Source organism: Nicotiana attenuata, unplaced genomic scaffold, assembly GCF_001879085.1.
Source record: "Nicotiana attenuata strain UT unplaced genomic scaffold, NIATTr2, whole genome shotgun sequence".
In the NCBI taxonomy this organism is placed as follows: domain Eukaryota; kingdom Viridiplantae; phylum Streptophyta; class Magnoliopsida; order Solanales; family Solanaceae; genus Nicotiana; species Nicotiana attenuata.
In genome coordinates this window covers 438,206-446,413 of record NW_017670605.1, presented here as the reverse complement: position 1 = coordinate 446,413, position 8,208 = coordinate 438,206, and positions in this window count along the sequence as shown.

Genomic DNA, 8,208 nt, shown 5'->3' with positions numbered 1-8,208 from the left:
AACCAGATTCCTCACATGTTTCCCTGAGGATTAGACCTATAATCAACATATTAGCAGCAACGTTCCCCCTGTGAAGTAGAGCTATCTTTCATGCACAACACAACATATCAATTCGATTCTATTCCTCCCCCATGTTGACACATATATAACTTCCCCCTTTTGGCATCATCGAAAAGAATAACAGAAGAAGAACAGCCAAAAAGAAGTTCAGCAACATTAACTCATGCCACTTGGGCAACACAGCATAAACAATAACAAGAACAACAAGTGAATGTCATTGCACAAAATAGAGTGATTGCCCATAGTAGAGTAATTATAATAAAAGCAAAGTAGTTTCAACAATACATAATATGACAATTTAAACAACTAAAGTACCAATGTCATCAAATATAGGAATCAAAAGAAGATAAGAATTCAAGGGAATTTGGAAGGACGGAAAGACATGGATCACTGGGCAGGAGGAAAAGTAATGGGCTAAGGCCTTAATGAGCTTGTCCATTCGTTCATTCACTCTCCTTTGATCAATGTTCATCTGCTCTCTCAGTTCCTCTACCTGTTTCCTCAATCTTTCATTCTCACCCTTCAACTTAGCATTCTATTCTGCCAAGGGTCCACGAGGACCAGGTTCTCAACCTATCTGAGTAGGTTGAACCATTAATCAGATCACTAAGAATCTCCCCAAGATTCTTCTCATCGAGAACAAACTCAGTCCCATGCACATATAGCATCAGAGTATCACATAAAATATAGTCGTTTTTACTTCTTCTTCATATACGTTGGGACTTGGAGGAACAAAGAGGTGATTCTATTTTTGGAACTCATCAATGTCAAGAAGTTCCTCCATTTTTTCAGCAATATCAGAGTCAACACTCTGCCTAACAGCACTTTTTGAGACTTCAGAGTCTTCTACCTCTCCAAACCCGATGACTCAACCTTTTGCTTCTGTAAGGAACCAGGTTCTGACTCACACTACCCTTTCTTTCCCAGAGCGTCCATGTCTCCCTCTTCTTCTTCTCAATCTGTTAACCCTTATCATCTGCTGCATCTTTCTCAGCCAATATTCTTTTTTTTTTTTGAATTGTTTCTCACAAATGGAGATTATTCCACTTCATTCTCTCTTGTACAGTCACCACATCAGCAGGTTACACCACTTCATCATCAATCAGCCTACTTTTCTCAATCCTTTTTACTGGATCGGAGGTTCGTTTAAGCACAGAACTCTAGACAAAAAGATCATCATCACAATTAACATCCTAAGAAGGACTTGAGGGATCAGGTCCCTCATTCCGTTCCCCCCTTTTTCAGCACGTTCACCAATTCCTCCATCCTTCAAGACTTCTACAAACCCAACAACAATTTCAGCCTCACGCTCTAGAATATTACATCTACCCCGTTCCCTTTCAGTTAAACTCCCATCAAAATCTACCAAAGACTTCTTGGGGGTTTGATTTAGACAGAGTTAGGATTTTGGAAGGTGACAAAGCTGGATTCATTTCTCGCATATTTGGAGAGAAGGATTTTTTTTATGAGACAAGGTTGATTTTGGTTTTGAAGAAAAGAATCGGTTTTGGTTGGGAGTGAGAGAAGGAAATGGTTTTTTCGGGGCAACTGGTTAGTTTAGAAAAGGTTTAACATTTGGACTTCAAAAATTTGGAGAGAGATGGGAATAAATTAATGACATTACACTTCAGTAGTTTAAAAAGGCATATAAGCATTGAAGAGACTACTAGCCTGAGTCACAGGAACTAGGTTCCTTGACGGTTTTCGAAAATTTGAGCAAAGACTCCTAGAAGTGCAATGTCACTCTTACTTGTTTTTGTCCTGAAACTGCCATATGTGTATACCTGTAACAGTATAGATTTGAGTTAGATGTCGCCGAAAAACACTTTTTAGCATTGTACCTTTCCTTCTTAACATAGCCAATCATCGAGGGACCAGGTCCCTCTATTAAACTTGATCAACCCCAACTCCAGACGATTTCTTTCAAAGTGTTGACTGCTCAGTGCCTTGGTGAAGATGTCTATTGTCTGGTCCTCCGTCTTCCAGAACTTCATAAAAATCGGAACCTTTTCAGCATTATCCCTCAAAAAGTGATGTGCACGTCAATGCACTTTGTCCTCTTGTGTTGTACCGGGTTCAAGCTATAAATACACCAAAGTCTTCAAGATGTTGCTTGATCTGTAATAGTTGAGCACAACAAGAAGCAGCAACCACGTATTCAACATCAACAATAGAAAGAGCCACACAGTTTGTTTCTTTGTACCCAATGAGATCAAGCATGACCCCAGAAAATGTGTCGTTCCAGATGTGCTTTTTCTATCCAGCAGATATTCAACATAATCAGCATCATCATATCCTATTAAGTCAAGGTTATCTCCTGAGGGATAGTAGAGAACCACGTCCTGCATCCCTTTGAGATATCTTAGGATTCTCTTGGCAGCTTTCAGATGAGATTCCTTTGGATTGGATTGAAACCCGGCACACAGACCCACACTAAAAACAATATCTGGTCTGCTACAGAAGTGACCCTATGATACCTCTATACATGGTCTGATTATAGGGGAACCAGGTTCATCCATGTCTAGACAAGTAGCTGTGGCGATGGGAGTGTCAATGATTTTTGATGTCTCCATGTCAAATCTCTTCAGCAGCTTCTTGATGTACTTCTCTGTTGTCTTATCATTGTCCCCTTGGGAGTTTGCTTCACTTGTAAATCTAAGAAGAAATTCAGTTCCCCCATCATACTCATTTCTAACTCACTTCCCATGAGTTTTGCAAATTCTTCTCATAGAGAGTCAACTGTTGCTCTAAGGATGATATCATCAACATAGATCTGCACAATAAGCAGGTTTCTTCCTAGTTTCTGGTTCCTATAACAGTTCTGTCAGCAGGTTATGGAACCAGGTTCCACATACTGTTCCTCTCATATTGACGGAGCTCTTCTTTAGTTCTGAGGAACAGGGTCCATGTAAATCTGGAGTAGTCATCCTCAATGACGAAAATATGTACTTCTTTCCTCCTCTACTTGGTACCCTCATAGATCCACATAGATCCATATGGAGGAGATCAAGTGGCCTTGAGATGCTAACTTCCTTTTTTGGGCTTGAAAGAGGATCTGACTTGCTTTCCTTTTACACATGCATCACACACCCTGTGATCCTTGAAGCTTGACTTGAGCAGACCACGAACCAGGTCCTTCTTGACTAATTTGTTCAGCAGCGTGAAACTTGCATGACCCAGCCTTCTGTGCCATAGCTCAGCATTATCATTAACAGCACTCAGACAGCTAAGATCCCCTTGTCACAGATTTGGGAAATACCCAGCAAGCTATACTTCAACCCCTTCACGAAGTACGCATGTTCAATAGAGTGGGAAAGAGACTTCCCGATCCTTCCAACTCCCAGAATGTATCCCTTCTTGCCATTTTCAAAGGATACACTCCCTCCTTGCAGGGCCTTCAGTGAAAGAAAAATCATTTGTACTTCCAGTCATGATCTTCGAGCAGTCGCTATCCATGTACCACTGTTGACTGCTCCCTTTCACTGTTCCCTGCACAAGGAAATCAAGGGTTAGACTTAGGAACCCAAACAAGTTTGGGTCCCTTGTAATGAGGAAAGGGGTGAATGAGGGCTCTTTTGGTCCAAGCAGGCATTATACATTTTTTATGTGAAGGACGGGGTTCCCTAACAGCAGTTACTTTTTCAGCAAAAACTTTGTTTTTCTGTTGAGATTGAAATCCGGCCTTACAATTTTTTTTAAAGTGCCCAGTGTTACCACACTGAGTGCAAAGCCAATTGTCACGTATAGTAACGTACTTGCTATGAGGGTTGTAGGGATTCTTTTACCATTGAAACCCGATTCCCTGCCTGTTTCCCCCATTGTTTGTGTACAAGGCAGTGATAGCATTAGAGGACCAAGTCTACTTGAGTAATTTTTCAAGATCACTCTTCACTCTACCTAGTTCTTCCTGAAGTTGTTTGTTTTTCTCAAGCTCAGCACACAGACTAGACTTCACTGAATTTAACTCACTTTCAAGCTTAATGTATGCCTCACTTGCAACTTTCTTTCCTTTTTGAGAATTTTCAGGCCTGCTCTCCATTTTAAGTTCTCTAATTGTTTCCTTTAAGTCCAATACCACCACTAGTAGGTCATCTCTCTCATGCTCAATGCTAGCAACTCTCTCTCTGTTAAGACTGCTTTTTCCCTACTTACACTCTCAATGGTCTTTTTTAGGTCTACATTTGCAATTTTTTCATCTAAGGCATCCTTATCTTTCTTCAGGTTCTCAATCGTTTCCTTTTAAATCAACTACAGCGACTACTAGGTCATCTCTGGTCTGTTCTGCTTCTCCTAACTCCACAGTTAAAGAATCTTTATCATTTATAAGACTGTGATAAGCATCAATTAAAATATTAGCCTAGGATACCAGCTTCTTTTTAGAATAAAACTTCAAATTTCTTTGTACGTCCAGAAAGTTTACCTCATCACCATCATCTTCTTCATCCTCATCAGATTTTGCCATCAATGCAAATATGGAATCATATTTTGCAGCTTTGCTTTCAACGGCCATCATGGAGGTGTCTTCCTTTTCATTATCACCCTCAGATTCACTAGAGTAATCTCCCCAGGCAGCCAGAGCTTGCTTTACAATATTATCAGCGACATCTCTTCTCTTGAACTTTCTGTCGGGGACCAGGTTCCTCTTACCCACCTTGTCAGCATTGTGTTTGCAATGGACCTGATTGTAGAGAGGACAATCTTTGATAAAATGTCATGGTTTTCTGCACTTGTGACAACAATCGTATCCTTTAGTGTTTCTGCTAGAGCTACCCTTCTTGGGAATGCCTCCATTTCTACTAACCATTTTCTGAAATCTTGGTAGCATGTAGGTTGATCGACCTTCCTCAAAGTCTGGTAGAGCATCCATGTAGATCCTTTCTAGGCGTCAACCTTTTAGAAAGAACCTGCTCTAATACCAATTGATAGAAACTAAGCGTCCACCAGACTGTATAGAGAACCAGATTCTCTATCAGTTCCCACTATAAGCAACAGACTGTAAAACCAACCAGTATAGGAAATCAGGTTCTCTAATTGTTCCCACAGTAACTCGGCAGTAAATAAAGAACACAGAGGATTTTTACGTGGAAAAATCACAACTCAAGGGGACAAAAACCACGACCTACACTTGTAGGCTTTCAACTTCACTAACTTGTAAACACACTATTAGAAGCCACTTTGTAATGACTCTATTACAAAGACTTCAACTCAACTAACTTGTGATACACTTACCACAAGCCACTTTGTCACTCACTAGTTACAAAGACTTCAACTCAACTAACTTGTGATACATTTACCACAAGCCACTTTGACTTCAACTCAACTAACTTGTGATGCACTTACCACAAGCCACTTTGTCACTCACTAGTTACAAAGACTTCAACTTATGACTAACTCTAGTCACAACACAAACTCAGAAAGTTTATGGTTTTACAAAGGGGTTCCTACACAATGCTTCTAACTAAGCTAAGTAGGAGTTACAAATGAAGAACAAATAACAAAGACTCAACAAATCTAAGGACTTAAGATATCTTCACTCTTTGGATCTGGTCCTTGAGGTTGCAGCAGCTTTGTTCTTGAGAGAGGTTGTGGCTAGCACTTGAGAGAATATTTCTTTTGATTTTGCAAGTGTTAGAAAGATAAAATCCCTTGCCTCGTGTTGATAATATTTGTATGTGAGGTCATCAAGGAAGATGCAATAAAGTGCCCTTTAGTTTGGCCTTAGCAAGCTACAGCTGTGCTGCTGTATTGCTACCAGACGGTACAGTGCAGCAGTCTGCCAGACGGTACAGTGCAGCAGCTTTTACAGCTGTAGAGTTGACTGTACAACGACGAGGGAAACTGATCCTTATCTGGTCCCTCTGCTGTTTCCTTATCTGGTTTCATTAAGAATTGGACCAGACATCTGACTAGTTATTCGGAATGCAAGGGAACTTAATTGTATCAGATTCCTTATTATGTTCACTCATGAAGTAAGTTGCTTTACCTTCCTTGATTATATTTATACATGTGTGACATCACTTACAATGATGTAAGCAAGGTAGGTAAAAAGCCTTCCACAGTAAGTTGACTGATGCACTGTTCCTGTACAGTAGCGTGTGCAGGCAGCAACTTTCCAGCTGGAGAGTTGCTTTCATACAGTCTCCTCGGGAACCGGCAGGGACTTGTTCCCTCAATTGTTCCTTCCACTCTGAAGAGTTGTGTTATATCCTACGCTGGATCCCAACCTGGAACTTTGTGATCTTAAGGTCTTGTAAATGTGTAACAGGTTCCTTATCTGGTTCGGGATGGTAAGTTTGTTAGATCATCAAAATATAAAGTAAAATACTTATGCCCAAAGTACTTGTAACTTATCAGTCTTGAATGCTTGAAGTAAAAATTCAAGTGTTCAAGTGATGTCTTGATATAATCTTCTTGTTAATACACCTTTATGACATCAGTTGAATGATGTATGCACTTAGTTGGTCAAGGACAAATGACCGCTGGAAACAGTGCAGTGCAGGCAGCAAAAAAAGCAGGCAGTCACGTTGCTTCCAGCTGTATCCAACTGACCTCGTACTGCTATGAGTGACGCGCAAGGATATCAGGTCCTTGTCTGGTTCTCTATCTTCTGAAGCTATAGCAGTTCACATTTAGATGGACTCCGTTGATTTGCAATGTAGCCCAAGTGTGTCAGGTTTCTTATCCGGTTCTTGACAGCAAGTCTGTTAGATCATCAAAACATAAGGCAAAGACATTGAAAACCATCAAACGAGAATAAGATGTGAATAAGGGACACTAAAGAAAGTTTTTTGGTGAAAGTCAAGGCAAAAGATGTATTTATATGCAGAAGCAACCGTTATACAAAAAAGGTAATGACGGAAACGTCAGAATGAAAACTGTCACTTCGTGACTGGAGCAGCAGCATAAAAGCCCTAAAACCCGCTGCGGAGTTGCAGAGCCAATTGATGACTACCACGTGTCACAAGCATTTAATGGAAGTGACATGCGATGCATCAGTTCAGAAGAAGGTATAATGGTACGTGGGAAACGGCGACAAAAATTCCCGCATAAGAAAAATGATCCACTTCCCAAATATTCAACTACCGAATAATTGGCAAGTAGGGGGACTATCTGTATTGGGGAAAATAAATATTATACGTGGAATTAATTATGTGGTTGACATGGCAAGACACGTGGATCATTAGAAAAGTGACAGCTGGAGAAGAGTACTTAAAGAGATGCGAGTCTTAATAGGTACGAGCAAAACGTCTAAAAGACAAGAAGAAACGGTTGCTCGAGCCTCTTCGTAATTTGAAGAGACACCAGTGGAGTGAATCAAGACAGCAAAAAGTACAGATTCGTTAATCTTCAATTAATGAGCGTGAATGATTAGAAACTTTACAGAATCTTCACGAAACAGTTACGATTACCAATTATAACGTTTCATTAATGTCATTAAATGCTCATAATGACTCGATTATGAGAAGGAAGAGGCATTGTACCTAGAAGTAGCTATAAAAGGAAGTAAAATGTCATTTGTATGGATACGTTCTGATTAATTATTATTGGAATACACTTATTTACTCTTGCTTTGTATTGATTGCTTTGCTATTTCAAACTCTAGTTTTACTTTCTCATCGCAAAAATATTCCTTTTCTTGATTATTAGTAACCCGAGTACTTCTAAAATTAAGCTTTGACCGAAATTCCTATTTTCTGGTTAAACATAGATATATAAAGTCGATATTCTTTGTGCTCAAATAATGTATTTATGCAGAATATACTCACACAATGTGGATTGAGAGAAACTCAAAGATCTTTGAGAAGCAAGCAACTACATGGGATGTCCTTGCTAGAAGAGTGGTTTGCATGTGCAATACTAGAGCTGAGGGCTATACGCGAGTCTTACTTGCAAAATATAAATACTGAGTAGATATAAAACGTGAGAGTATTTGTATAAATGAGGTTAGGAGACCTTGAAGGTCAGATTGAGATATTTTTTTCCAGTCTTGAAGTTGGTCGTGGTGATCTACAATACTTTGTAAATATTTACGTTGGTGGTTAATACAAAGATGGTTAATTACCTAAAAAAAAATAATGTATTTATATTTAAAAAATTTATTGAATATGTACACATATTAAATTTAGAACTCAGTTTTATATATATATA